Raw genomic sequence first — 14882 nt, 5'->3', positions numbered from 1 at the left:
ATTTCTGTGTGTAGATTTTGTATCATTTCTAATTTTCCATTTATTTTGTCATTTTGTTCTTGTATTGTCTTTAGAAATTGTTCTAGGGTTTTCTCTGTGTTTTCCTTGATCTGCCTCTCAATTTGTTGAAGATACCTAAATATAATTCTTTTGAATTCCTTATCAGGGAGTTCCAATGCTGCGTCTTCCTCGGGGATGTGTTTTGGGTCTGTATCCTGGTCCCTTGTTTCTCCTGATTTATCTTGCTTCTTTGTGTGGACTGTGATGGTCTGTTTTCTCTGAGGTATTGTGATGTTTTTTGTGTTTATATTGAATCGGTGATTGTATGTTGGAGTGACTTGCCTACGATTTTCATTTTCTTTGTATGTTATCTATGCAAGCAGGGTACTGTGCTCCTCTGTTCGTTAGTTGACAGCACTTATACACTCACCACCTGTGCCCTTTCCTGTTGTCAACCTCTTGTATGTCCCTGCCGACCTTGGCAAACAGAGCCTATTCTTAGGTCCCTGGAATCCAAATGAGAATGCTACTACTTTTTTTAAAATCCAAAATGGTTGCCACGTGTAAAGATTCAAAATGGCCACGTTCTTGGTCCCTTTAAATATCCAAAATGGCTGCTGCTTGTAAGCATTCAAAATGGCTGTGCCCTCCGGACAGCGGAAAGTCAACAGCTCAGGTTGTCTCCCTCGTTGCTGTTTCCCTTCCTAGTCATAGATCATCAGCACAGTCATCCCTGTAGCCCTTGGTGACCAGGGCTGATCATAGGTCAATTCTTAGGTTCTAACACCGCTTGGAAATACTCAGGCTGTTGGTCCTGTCACAGTAGCTGACAGTCTGCAGCTCTGACCATCCCTGTACTCACTGTTTTTGTTCAGGTTTTTCCACTAGTTGGTGCCTAATCCTCTTCTGTATAGTTCCTTTCAAAGGTCAGGGCTCCAGGATTATCTTCGTATCTCTGTCACCTGGTTTTTCTTTTCTTTGTTGGAGAGGGTCTATGTTGCTTGTCTGCCTATTCCTCCATCTTACCAGAAGTAGTCTTGACTGCATGTTTGATCAATTTCAGATTACAGGAGTTGGTAAAAATCTTCAATTTTTCATCTTTGGATCCATGGTTGGTACATAAACTTGAATAATTAGTCTTATTAAGTGGTCTTCCTTGTAGGCACATGGATACCATCCTGTCACTGACAATGTTATACTCTAGGATAAATGTTGAAATGTTCTTTTTGATAATGAATGCAACACTGGGAATATGTCATTTCTGGATAGTAGACCATGTAATTGTCCAATTCAAAATGGCCAGTGCCAGTCCATTTCAGCTCACTAATTCCTAGGATATTGATCTTTATTTCACTTCATTTTTTACCACTTCCAATTTTCCTATACTCACACTTTGTATACTCCACATTCTGATTATAAATGGATGTTTGCAGCTATTTGTTCTCATTTTGAGTCTTGCAACATCAGCATATAAAGGTCCTGAAAGCTTTACTCCATCCATTGAATGATTTCCAACATGAGGGGCTCATCATCTGGTATCGTATCAGACAACATTCCACTGCTATTCATAAGGTTTCCAGTGATCAATTTTTTCAGAAGTACACTGCCACGTCCTTCTTTCTGGTCTTAGTCTGGAAGCTCCACTGACGCCTGTCTACCAGGGGTGACACTATTGGTATTATAACACCAGTCTCATAGCTTCCAGCATCATAGCAACATGCAAGCCACCACAGTATGACAAACTGACAGACTGAGTGGTAGACAAACATAATACTCACTGCCATCCAGGAAAATTTAAATAGTTCTAACCAACTACTGATTTTGACTTCTAATAATAAACTTAATTTTAGACTGATATTCCAAACTCAAGTGCTGGCTATTTGCTATTGTTTCTCAGCCATGTACGTACTCTTTGGTTTCTGAGGAGGTATCTCTAGGGAAGTAGATTGTCCAATCTTCCTTCCAAGGAGTGGCTGGTGGGTTTGAATCACCAGCCTTCTGGTTAGCAGTCAAATGCCTTAGGCACTATGCCACCAGCGCTCTCTCTGTAATTCTGAGGCTAGAAGTTTATAAAGTACAATTTTCCAGACTCCTCTGCCAGTTGAATTCTTATTGGCTTCTGCTAATAAGGGGTACCAGTGTGAGATCAGAAATATGGAGAAGCTGTGGCTTGTTCTTTTTCTTATTCTTTTTCCTTCCTTTCCTGGTAGTGTATTCTGGAAGTAGGTAGAAGTGGTTATGGAGTCCCCTGGATGGTGCTAATGATTAAGTGATTAACTACAAAGTCTGGGAATCTGCTTCAAAAAGGTCACAGCCTTAAAATCCCCATGGAAAAGATAGTATTCTACATCCTAGTTTGGTGAGTAGTTTCTGGGGTTTAAAAACTTGCAAGTGGCCATCTAAGACACAACTATTGGTTTCTATTCATCTGGAGCAAAAGACAAAGAAAGAAACCAAAGACTCAAAGAAGAAACCAATCTATAGGACTAACAGTCTACACAAACAATAGCCTACATGACCTTGAGACTTAAAGGACTGGATGGTACCTGGCTGTCACAACCAATATTTCCAACCAAGGACACAACAGATGGTCCTGGATAGAATGGGAAAAAAATGTGGAACAAAATTCAAATTCTTAAAAAAAAGACAAGACTTACTGGACAAGTAGAGACTAGAAGAACCTGCGATATCCTTTAAACTTGGATCTCAAAGCACTCCTAGAGGTCATCTTTCACCAAACAACAGATTGACTCATTTAATAAATAACATCACCCATGAGCACTGTGTTCCTCAAAATAATCATCTAAATGAACCAGATGGTAAACATTTACCCTAGATCAAAGATGAGAAGTTGAAGGGGGGCATGGAAGCTAGATTAATGGAAATGGAACAACCAGAATGGAAACAATAAGAATACTGATACATTAAAAGAAATGTCACCAATGTCACTGAATAATATATACAGAAATTGTTAAATGAGAACCTAATTTTCTGTGTAAACTTTCACCAAAACTACAATAAAATATTAAAAACCAAACCAAACCAAACCTCAATAACCCTATGGAGCAGTTCTACTCTTCACACATTGGACTGTCATGAGCTGGAATTGGTTCCATAGCAACAAGCAATAACGTTTCCTCCACAGATGTAGCTCCTGAGGCATCAGCCTTTCCTCCATGTTCCTAGGCTCCCTTTTTTCCCCACCAGCCCTAGGAGTGGTGGCCATGAGTTGTAGCTGCTTCCAGCAGTCATTAATTACTGAGTTAACGCTCCTTCCTCTTTCTGTTCTCCCAGTTTTCTAACACCTGTGTAATTCCTTCAGAATTAGTTACAAAACTAATTCAACTACTAATTGAAACTAATTAGTTTCCCTCAAAACTAATTCAACTGTTTTATAATCCCTGTTTGAAACACTTGGCATGATTTCAGTTTCTCTGTTTCCCTGACTCAATCCTCATCCATTTTATAGATAAGAAAGCCAAAGCCCAGAAAGGTGAAAAGATTTGCAAAAGTTACACATGTGGCCAGTCAGGGCTCACCTCAAGTCCTGTGACCACAAAGTCAACTCTCAAGCTTCTTTTCTACTTGTTTATTTTTCTCTGAAGAGAACTGGAAAAGAAATACTACTTCATATGGAAACACACTACTGTAATTTTTATTACACTCTCTAAAATATTCAGCTTTATACAGCTCTATCCGAAGGAGTCTAGTCAACTGCATGTAATACTCCTCGGGTATGAAGAAGGCCAAATCTTGTACTCGGCTCTATTGTTATTTGTATTACTCAGATTAAGAGTCTAGGTTTCTCCTTTAGAATGAAGATAACTGCCTAGTCTCTCTTTTGTTCAATAAAACTCTGAAGATCCTGGAAAAGTTCTTTTATCACATATCACATGGGGATCTGATACACAACTAAGTCCACTTCATCACCAGTCCTTGGAATTTGGAAGACATCCAAACAGAAATGCCTTTCTGGTGGGGAGCCTCGTGGCACCAAAACTATGCCCCTGAGTAGAAAGACACCCTGGTAAGGCTGAATCTAAAGTGAATCTCATGCTTCCCCTAGTCTGTGCCCGTTGGCTCAGAATTATCATGGGGGCTACACAGTAGCTAAAACTGCCCCTTGAGTATTTTTTGGTTGTCTCAGGGTTGATGAGGACAGAGAAGGGGAAGTGAACATTCATCATTATTTTTCTTGGGAATTGGTGGTGGTGTAGTGGATAAAGCACTTGACTGTTAACTGGAAGGCCAGCAGTTCAAACCCACCAGGTGCTCCGTGAAAGGAGGATGTGGCGATCTATTTCCATAAAGATTTACAGCCTCAGAAACCCAATGGGGGTCGCTATACCCAATGGGGGTCGCTATGAATCAGAAACGACAATGGCTGTGAGGTTTTTTTTTTTTTTTTTTTTTTTTTTGAGTCCTATGGAGGTTTCATTTCAATTGAGTGGCTTTCCAGCCCTCATTCTACCTCCTTCAAGTGTGGCATTATTTTCTCATGCAGGTGTAGATGGTTCTATTTACCAGGTAAGTGACAGGTAAAGCCATATGTGGTATCAATATGATATGCTATATTCATATTTACTCTAAAAGCATAGAATGAAAACAGAAAATCTGCCTTCTGAAATATTATATAATGAAGTACATGGAATAATTTTTAAAAGTCCAATTTCAGTATAAGTATAGATCCTAAAATAGGTATGAAATAGTAGTAACTTTTTACATTTTTCAGTGTAAAATGAAAGTGAAAAGCATCCCACTCACAGGTACTGAAGTAGTAAAACCTGCATCAAGGTTTATAGTTTCATTTGAAAAACCACCTCCAACAGAAATTATTTCTAAAAGGAAGATTTAAAAAAATCACCTAATTTCCATTTTAAATGACCTTCTTCTCCCCATTCAGGAAACCAGCAATCTTCCTACACTAGAATTTTCTTGAGTTAAGGTCTCGTTTCACACCTTAACACCTCTATCATTTCAAACCAACCATCCACCACTTGATCTTCAACCAAAAAATATAAATTTTTTGTGTGTGAATATTTTATTGTTTTTAGGTGAAAGTTTACACAGCAAATGAGCTTCCTATTCAACAGTTTGTACACAATGTGTTCTATGGCATTGGTTGCTATTCCCTCAATGTGTCAGCACTCTCCCATTTCTACCCTGCCTTCCCCATTTTCATCCCTCTAGTTTCCCTGCCCTTCCTTGGCTTCTCGGACCTTCGCTTTTGGGCAAATGTTGCCCATTTGGTTTCATACAGTTGATTGTTCTAAGAAGCACATTCCTCACAGGTGTTATTGTTTATTTTATAGGCCAATCTATTATTTGGCTGAAAGGTGATTTCTGGGAGTGGCTTCAATTAGAGGTTAAAAGGGTGTCTTAGGGTGATATTCTCAGAGGTTTCTCCAGTCTCTATCAGTCCAGTCCAGTAAGTCTGGTCTTTTCTTTTTCTTTTACAAATTTGAGTTTTGTTTTACCTTTTTCTTCCATTCTAATGGGGACCTTCCATTGTGTCCCTGGTCAGAGTGGTTGTTAGTGGTAGTGGGCCACCATCTAGTTCTGGTTTCAGGCTAGAGGAGGCTGTAGTTCCTGTGGGCCATTAGTCCCGTGTAGTAATTGCTTCTTTGGTTTCCTTCACTTTCCTTTGCTTTAGATAGGAAGAGACCAATAACTGTATCTTAGATGGCCTTTTAAGACCTAAGAAGCTACTGACCAAACTATGATGTAGAACACTATCTTTGTGAACTATGTTATGCCAATTGACCTAGATGTTCCTCAAGACTATGGTCCTTTGTCATCAAGCCTGGTAACTCAGTCCCATGAGATATTTGGATATGTCTAAAGAGTTTCCATAACTGTGCCCCCATGTGCTCTATTACATATGGGAATATACATATGCAGCAATACAAATATGTATATAAAAATGCCCACAACTATACCTATATATGCACACAAATTTACTCCATATAACCCCCCCAACACATGTAGCACAAATATCTACCTATGTAACCCATTCATGAAGTTTTGGTTGCTATTACTGTTGTTGCAGAACTGTATATGTTATAGCATATACCACAGTTGTCCTTTATTCTTGCATCCTCTTCAGTGTCTTCATTTACCTCAGTCACATTGTGCTGACTTCCTCCATGTTGTGTACTGCTTTTCCCTTCATCAGAATTAACATGTATCTGTTGTTGTTGTTGTTATTTGCCGTCGAGTCGGCCCCGACTCATAGCGACCCCTCCTTGGGTTTCCGAGGCAGTATCACTACGGAAGTAGGATTGCCCAACCTTCCTTCCGAGGAGTGGCTAGTGGGTTTGAACCGCCAGCCTTCTGGTTAGCAGTCAAGTGCCTTAGGCACTATGCTACCAGGGCTCCTTAACATGTATCTACTACCCAGTAAAAGAATCAAAGTGTTGCTTTCAGTGTGTAAACCTACTCTTGACTTTTTATAAAAGTGGTATCATATAATATTTGTCCTTCTATGATTGACCTATTTCACTCAGCATAATGTCCTCCAGATAGATGCATGTTATGAGATGTTTCCTGGATTCACAGTTATTCTTTAATATTGCATAGTATTTCATTGTGTGTATGTACAATAGCTTCTTTATCTATTCATCTTTTGATGGGCACTTAGATTGCTACCATTTTTTGCTATTGTAAATAATAATACTGCAATGAACATGGGTGTGAATATGCCTATTAGTGTCACAACTCCTTCTTTTTCTAGGATATATACTCAGTAGTGGGTAAATCCCACCCAGTAGTGGGATTTCCGGATATGGTATTTTTATTTCTAACTTTTAAAGGAAGTGTCATATCATTTTCCACAGTGTTTGCACCATTTTACTATCCCACCACCAGTGTATGAGAGTTTAAACTCTCCACACCCTTGCCAGTATTAGTTGTTTTCTCTCTATATTTTTTTCAATCATTGACATTTTTGTAGGGGTGGGATGGTATCTCACTGTAGTTTTACATCTCTCTGATGACTAAGTATTGCAAGCATCTCTTCATATGTTTTCAATGGCCTGAATGTCTTCTTTGGTGAAGTGTCTGTTCCTGTCCTTTGCCCATTTTTTGATTGGATGATTTGTCTTTTTGTTGTTGAGGTGGTGAAGTTATCTATATATTTTAGAGATTATACCCTTTTTTTGACATGTCATTGCCAAAATGTTTTTCCAATCTGTAGGTTTTCTTCTTACTCTTTTGGTAAAGTCTGTTTTTGGTAAAAACAGTTTTGAAGGCTTCCAGTTATGAGATGCTTAGTCCCTCACTAGCACCTTCTAATGGTAATGGTTCTTCATATTAAGCCAAAATTCCCATCCCTGACATCTAACTAGTTATGAGTCCCTATACCCTCCTCATTGTGTTCCTGTGAATGGTCTTGACTTTGTTTATGCCCCAGCAAGGTATTGTGGACTGCATAGATGCTCTAATCATCACCTCTCTCAGTCTAGATCTTATTTTATAGGAATGCTGAGCAAGATTTATTTCATTGCCATTTTTTTTACTTATGTTGCTGTCATTTAACAGCCGTAAGGTTTTCCTTCATCATGTTCCACTGATAAGTCACACTTTCTTCATTTTTAACCTTGTGCTAATGGGGCAAGGAGGCCACATCTTCTGACCTCCTCTAACCCCACAAGAGGAAGACAGAATCACCATCAGTAGCCCAAGGCCTATTCCTGCGAGGCCAGACATGCTGCCTCCCTCCAGCCCTTTCACCAATCCTGACACCAACTGTTCCTCCCACAGCACCTACCACCTCCCTGCTGGGTTCAGGAATTCGCTGCAGTGGCCACAGAGAGCTCACAGATTATGGGGTTTATTAGGGAAACATCAGGCTACGATTCAAGTTCAGGAACAATGCTCAGTCTCTCTCAGCCTCTCTCCCAGCAGTGCACGTCTCTCTCTCAGCAATGAGTCTCTCTCAGGAATGCATTTCTCTCAGCAGCAAGTCCTCAGCCATCAGTCAGAGAGACTCCTGCTTCTAAGAGGCCTCCTTTTGAGCCTGACAGAGTGGCCAAACTAATCAATCCCAACATCAGAATTCCATACACCTGAGAGAGACAGGGAACTTCCCAGAAAATTAATTCTTGCTGCTCCCAACAGAAATACCCTAGGTAGATAACTAACAATCAGGAGCTACTTAGTTGCTCATGGCCAATTCTACCACAGAGTTCACAAAGACTTATGGCTAGAAAAGCCATACCAGGTAATTTACTACATTGTACCTTGCAAAGTTGATTTTTTGACCTGAAAGTGTACTTGTCTAGATATTCAGAAATCATTCCACTTATAGAAAATTATCCCTCAAACTTTTTCTTCCTTTCTTTGAAAGCTATGTTTCTATTTATTCATCTTTCATCTTCTGATGCTTTTCATAATTTCTCAAGGATTCTGATTATAACAAACTAGACCACAATCATGTCTAATTTTTTTTTCCTGTAGTTTTGAGGCTTTACTTTATACAGACTGGGAACTTAGATGTTTCTTTATTATTTATACCTGTGATTTTCATTCTTTTCTCCAAGTTTTCTCATTTTTCTCCTTAATATACAATACAGAAGAAACTCCGGGCTCTTTGTCATCCCGCATTACTACATGATCAGGTCCAAGGAGCAGCCATTGGTTTCCTCATCTTCATGCTCCAAACAGAACCATACATTTGTTTTCCTTGTCCGTATCCCTTTTTGAAAGGCTTCATTCTTTCTCATCTTCTTTGCAGGAGACCCAGATTTGATTCCTAGCCAATGAATGCACCTCATGTGCAGTCCACCCATCTGTCAGTGGCTTACACGTTGCCATGATGAACAGGTTTCAGTGGTGCTTCCAGACTAAGACAGACTAGGAAGAAAACCCTGGTGATCTACTTCTGAAAACCAGCCAATGCAAACCCTATGGATCATAAGGGTCTGATCTGCAACTGATCCTGGGGACAGTACAGGACCAGGCAGCATTCTGTTCTGTTGTGTATGAGATTGCTAGGCAGTGGGGCCTACTCTACGGTACCTAACCACCACCACCACCACTCATTTGGGCTTGAATTTTCTTGACACTCTTTGTGCAGTTCAACCTACTTTCTTATAGTTGTTCATGATTGTTGTTGTTGTTGTTACATGCTGTCGAGTTGGACCCGACTCGTAGTGACTCTTCCTTGGGTTTCCAAGGCAGTATCACTATGGAAGTAGATTGCCCAACCCTCCTTCCGAGGAGTGGCTGGTGGGTTTGAACCGCCAGCCTTCTGGTTAGCAGTCAAATGCCTTAGGCACTATGCTACCAGAGCTCCTACATGATTAAAAACGAAACAAGAACTGCTAGCACATTTACTTTCCTTTGATGAAAAAAAAGTCCTTATCAGAACTTTGTTTTGGCCATTTCCTAGCCTTCTGGAAACATCCTTCCATACATATGCATAATTTCTATCTTTATTTTATTTAAAAAATCTACTTTCAAAAGGTCTTGAACTATTTTAGACTGTGCAAAATCTCCTCCTTGACTACACTATTCTCTAAGATGATACGGTCTCTTTCTTCTAAGGACATTCTCATGACCATTCTTGGCATTAAGACTAAAGTAATCCAAAAAACCAAACCCATTGCCATTGAGTCAATTCTGACTCATAGCAAATTCCACTGGGTTTCCAATGCAGTAAATCCTTCCAGAAGTAAATCATCTCATCTTTCTTCCATGGAGCAGCTGGTGGGTTTGAACCACCAATCTTCTGGTTAGCAGTCAAATACTTTAGGCACTATGTCACCAGGACTAAAACAGCAGTTCAAAATTAGCATTCTCTACCCTCTGGTAGGTGAAATTGTCAATAAGGTAAATCAGTACCCACTCCGGTATTCTTTTATCAGTGAGAATTCAGTAGCTACTCAGATAGTTGAAGTTCTGTATCATGCCTTTTCTTTGCCCTAGTTTTGTTATTGGAACAGGAACATGGAAACTATACTCCCCATGAGTAGATGAACCATAGTGAGCTCCTACAACAATGTTAATTTTGTTCCTCTCTCTTTCAATCTCCTTCCAGTATTTTACAGAGTGCCCTGCCCTCTTGCTTCTGGACCTGCTTATATTTCAATGTGATAAACTTTAGCCTACCAGCTCCTTGAGTTACCTAAGAAATTTTATATATCACCTTAATAATAATCTCTAATTAAATCTTACTTACTCATACTTTATTCACTGATGACTATAAGTATTGGTTCTGTCTTCCTTTCTTTGTTTAACCACTGGTTCACCAAATATCCCACACTTTCCTATCAATGTCAGACATGCTGGCTTCCATTAATTTGTGTTACAAGTTTGGCAGAATATTCACCTCCTCTCTCTTCCAATTTAAAGCATATGCCTTGTGCATGGTAGGTTTTCAATAACTATTTGTTGAATTGAATTGAGCAGGTCCTAGTAATGCCCACTGGGACAAAGAGAACAATTTGAATCCTTCTTTTCTCATGCCAACCCATCACATATTTGAAGACATCTATCATGCCTGGTTAGGGAATTTTTTTTCTTCATTAAGAAGCAAACTCATATTTTCCAACTGAAATCAAAACTGGAGAACTGACAGATCACATGTCTCTTATGTGAAATACTATTTTCTTCTTGACCTCTGGAAGCACATGTGGAGTTGACACTCCACCAAACCTCCAAAAACGATGAGAACTCAGTGCCACTGAGGGAGGACCGCTGGTTTTTAGTCAAGGCAACCTGACCCTGACCTCTTGAGCAACTTGTCTGCTGCCTTTTTCCCCTTTCATTTGCAAAACAGTAATAAATAGGGACATGTTGAGAAAATGTAGACTACACCTGAAAGACTTTTGAGATACAAAGACAAGACATTCTAAAAAGATGTGCATCATCTTCTCAAGCAGAGCCCTTTCCTTTGCAATGGAAGTGGATGTGTTACGGTAGCTTACAGAAAGAACAAAGATAGAGATTTGCCTTTATAGGCATGGGTTACATACCAACATTAATAATATTTCTACAGTTTTACTTTCCTTCATCTAAGTCTTTAACTACCCAGGATATAACAGAAGCCAAGACATGCTGACTAGGTTACCCAAGGCTTACCCAGTACATCGGGCTTACCCAGTACATCGGGGTAAAATCACAAATGTAAGGTTACCCAGTACATCGGGGTAAAATCACAAATGGAGGTCAGACTTTTTCACCAAAAGGCTGTACACTTGCAATTTCTCCTCCTTTCTCAGGGTCTGCTAATGGAGAAGGTAATGCTGGTGCAATGCAGGCACCATTGTGCTTGGGGAGGATTTGAACAGTTGCTATAACAAAACCTCCATATGTGAACTGGACAATGGTTGCCCTGGAGCTACAGGTCTGGTAGACAGACTGGACAGCTCCCTAGGACTCAGAGCTGCAGAAATTGTAATGACACAATCCCCACAACTCTGGATCAGATTGTGAACTTAGGTTTGTCACCAGCCACATTCTCCTCCTCTTAACTGAGCCTAATCTTTTATATGTCATGTCTGTCTGTCAGGGAGGGCATGAAGAGAAAACTGATTCCATCCATCAGCGTGGTCAAGAGTGCAGTTTTTGCCAGGATCTGTTGGACTCTTGCCTGAAGCTTTCCACAGCCTTCCCTGGGACACTATGGCTTGCTCATCAACAAAGACCAGAAGCAAGCCTCTATGGGAAAGAGCAGTGTGTCCTGGTCTTCAGGATGCTGAGGCATGAAGTCGGGGTCCTGTTTTTGAAAAGGATGTCATTTCTGGTAGCAGCAGAGCTGTCAAGGTAGGGGAGGTGAAAACATCCAACTGGCTGATTCTGTCCAGTTTCTGTGGGTGACACACACTTTTCATGCTAACGGGGGAGATGGTGAGGAAAGGAAATCAGTCACAGGTGCGACCTGAAGACACCTTGGGGGCTGCGTTAAGCCATCTATTTTGAATGTGGTTCGGAACTATTATGAAAGTGTTACATTTCCCTAACTGGGAAAACACCCTTTTCTACTATAAGCAGAGAAATCCAAAAATCCTGAAAATGAAGTTCTGTTTTTTTCTGACAAATACCAAATTTCAAGAATGCCAGATGTTCTTGTTTTGGGTGAACTGAAATATTACTGAGTACACCTTTACGAATGAGAATTAAAGGGCTTATAATATCTGGCTGGGGGTGCTCCAGGATTTGGATAGAATTTTAGTGAATGAAGCTGAAAATGAGAAACCTAAGAAACCATATGAAAAACTGGTTTTCTTGCAGTATACAGGAAGAAATATCTAGTTCATGGGAAGGATGATCCATAGAGTCCCTTATAAGCAGTTTTCTGGACTAGAGTAGCTTTGACAACTCAACTGAGCTAGCCAGTGTCTGGGTGGTCTTGTCATTTCTTTCCTCAACAAGCATGAGAGGCCAAAATCTCCAGGTCACCACTGTGCTAAAAATACAGTGACACAAGGCAAAAGGGGAAACAAAAACTGCTTGTACACCCACCTTTCCTGCTCACCATCCCTCTTTTTCTATTACTGCTATCTCTCCTCTCTCCTGGACCTCCATGATCACTCTGAATAATCAATCCAAGAGAGGCTGGAAGGTTTTGAGGAACGATACTGACATGAAGTATGTTTCAAGCAGCAATTCTTTACTTCAGGGAGCAAATTTAATTCTCTTCTGTTTGACCTTCCAAATTTTCCCCAAATCCACTTTTTCTTTGGTAGTGTAGTGCCTAAGACACTTGGCTGCTAACCAGAAGGCTGGCGGTTCAAACCCACCAGCCACTCCTCAGAAGGAAGGTTGGGCAATCTATTTCCGCAGTGACACCACCTTGGAAATCCAAGGAGGGGTTGCTATGAGTCGGGTCCGACTGATGGCACATAACAACAACAACGATAACTGTTCAGTCAGATTCCCAGCCTTTCTCTTGCTTTCTAGCATCTGTTCAAGTAGTTCCCACTGCTTGGGTATATTCCTCACATTGCTTCACTACAGTATTCAGACTATGCCTGTGAGAGCTGTGGATGTGGGGTATGTGTGTGCTGTCATCTATATAGATTAGAAAGGCCAGGAGCTAGCCTTACAAGGAAGGTGGCAATGAAAGTGGATATCCCTTCTCTGACCTAAATAATAGTCACTGTGTATAGACTCCAGGCTTGGGATTTAATCACACAAGTGCTGTTTTGCACTGTTATCTCAAGGGTGGATTATTCAATAAGCAAGGCAAGCACGGGTTTACTTGTGCTTAATTACTAATCTGTAGTGAACAGTTTCACATGTTATTTACTAACCTGTTCACTACAGATTAGTAAATCAGCCTCAGGAAGCCAGAGCTTACCTTGCTTGCTTGGTACTCCACCCCTGTCGGGGAGTGTAAATTTGAAAAGAGGCTTTGATTCTGTAGGAAGGTGCTGTGAGTCTGCGAGTGCAGTGTAGTAAATTACTTAGTGTGGCTTTTCTAGCCATGAGTCTTTGTAAACTATGTGGTGGAATTTGCGTGAGCAACTGAGGAGCTCCTGATTGTAAAAGTTATCCACCTGGGGTATTTCTGTTGGGCGTAACACAAACTAATGCTCTGGGAGATTCGCTCTTTCTCGGGTGCTTAGAATTCTGATGTGATTGGTTGGTCTGGCCACTCTGCCGGGCTCAAAAGGAGGCCTCCTAGAGGCAGAAGAAGTCTCAGTCTCTCTCTGACTGCTGGTTGAGGAAGACGTGCTGCTGAAAGAGACATGTGCTCCTGAAAGAGATACACATTGCTGAGTGAGACACCAAGGGACACTCACTATTGGGAGAGAGACTGTGGGCTGGGAGAGAGACAGCATTTTTCCTGAACTTGAATTGTAGCCTGGTGCTTCCCTAATAAATCCCGTAATCTGTGAGTTCTGTGTGGCCACTGCAGCAAATTATCAGACCCAGGAGAGAGGTAGTGGGTGCTTTGGGAGGAATGGTTGGTGAAAGGGTTGGAGGGAGGCAGCATGTCTGACCTTTCAGGAATAGGTCTTGGGTTACTAATGGTGATCCTGTCTTCCTCTTGTGGGGTTAGAGGAGGTCAGGAGATGTAGCCTCCTTGCCCTTTTAGCAGGGAGAGAGACAGATGCCAGCCATATCCAGAATCAGGATCTTTGATGTGATGAAAAAAATGTAAAATTGTTCACTGCAGATTAGTAAATAGGCACAAGTAAGCCTGTGCTTACCTTACTTATTGAGTAATCTGACACTATGTTATCTGACTCTCCCACTGTGCCTCAAGGTCAAGGAGCAAGTCTTACACTTCTCCTGTATCTGCTACTTGTATTCTAATGAAATCTGTTAAATCCCTACATTGTAAAGAACTTGTTATTTCTTTAGAAGGCAATAACATTATACAATTAACAAAATGTCACATTTTCATGTCAATTAGATGATATAATATTCAAGAAAGATCAGATGATAGGAAATCATTAGATCCCAGAGATAAGTGCTAAGAAAAAAAAACCAAACTCACTGCCATCGAGTTGGATCCAACTCATAGCGACCCCTCCTGGGGTTTCCGAAGCAGTATCACTACAGAATTTGACTGCCTAATCTTCCTTCTGAGGAGTGGCTGGTGGGTTTGAACCATCAGCCTTCTGGTTAGCAGTCAGATACCTTAGGCACTATGCTACTAGAGCTCTTCTAAGTACTAAGAACATGAATATTTTTGCATAAGTAACATGCTACTAAATAATTAAAAAAAATTATTTACTTGAGCGTTCACTTTGTTGAGTGTGGAGGTGAAGGTGAAATAAGCAAAAAGAATTGTACTCTGCAGAAACTAATAGTATACTAATGGTGTATAAGACAGTTGGGGAATAATTAAATGCTAAACTACACCCTCTGGTAGCATAGTGGCTAAAGCACTTGACTGCTAACCAGAAGGTTGGCAGTTCAAACCCACC

General features: G+C 40.6%; 1 protein-coding gene across 1 annotated transcript in view; it reads right to left on the bottom strand.

Annotated features, from left to right (window-relative positions):
- The window catches only part of BACH2 (BTB domain and CNC homolog 2), a 107924-nt gene that overhangs the window by 33409 nt on the left and 59633 nt on the right, over nt 1-14882 (bottom strand). The gene's annotated exons all lie outside the window — the stretch shown is intronic.

The sequence above is a fragment of the Orycteropus afer genome, unplaced genomic scaffold (assembly GCF_000298275.1).
Source record: "Orycteropus afer afer isolate SDZICR_OR568_19922 unplaced genomic scaffold, OryAfe1.0 scaffold00011, whole genome shotgun sequence".
NCBI classification, from domain to species: domain Eukaryota; kingdom Metazoa; phylum Chordata; class Mammalia; order Tubulidentata; family Orycteropodidae; genus Orycteropus; species Orycteropus afer.
Note: the sequence above shows the minus strand (reverse complement) of the source record. Positions and strands in the feature narration are given on the sequence as shown.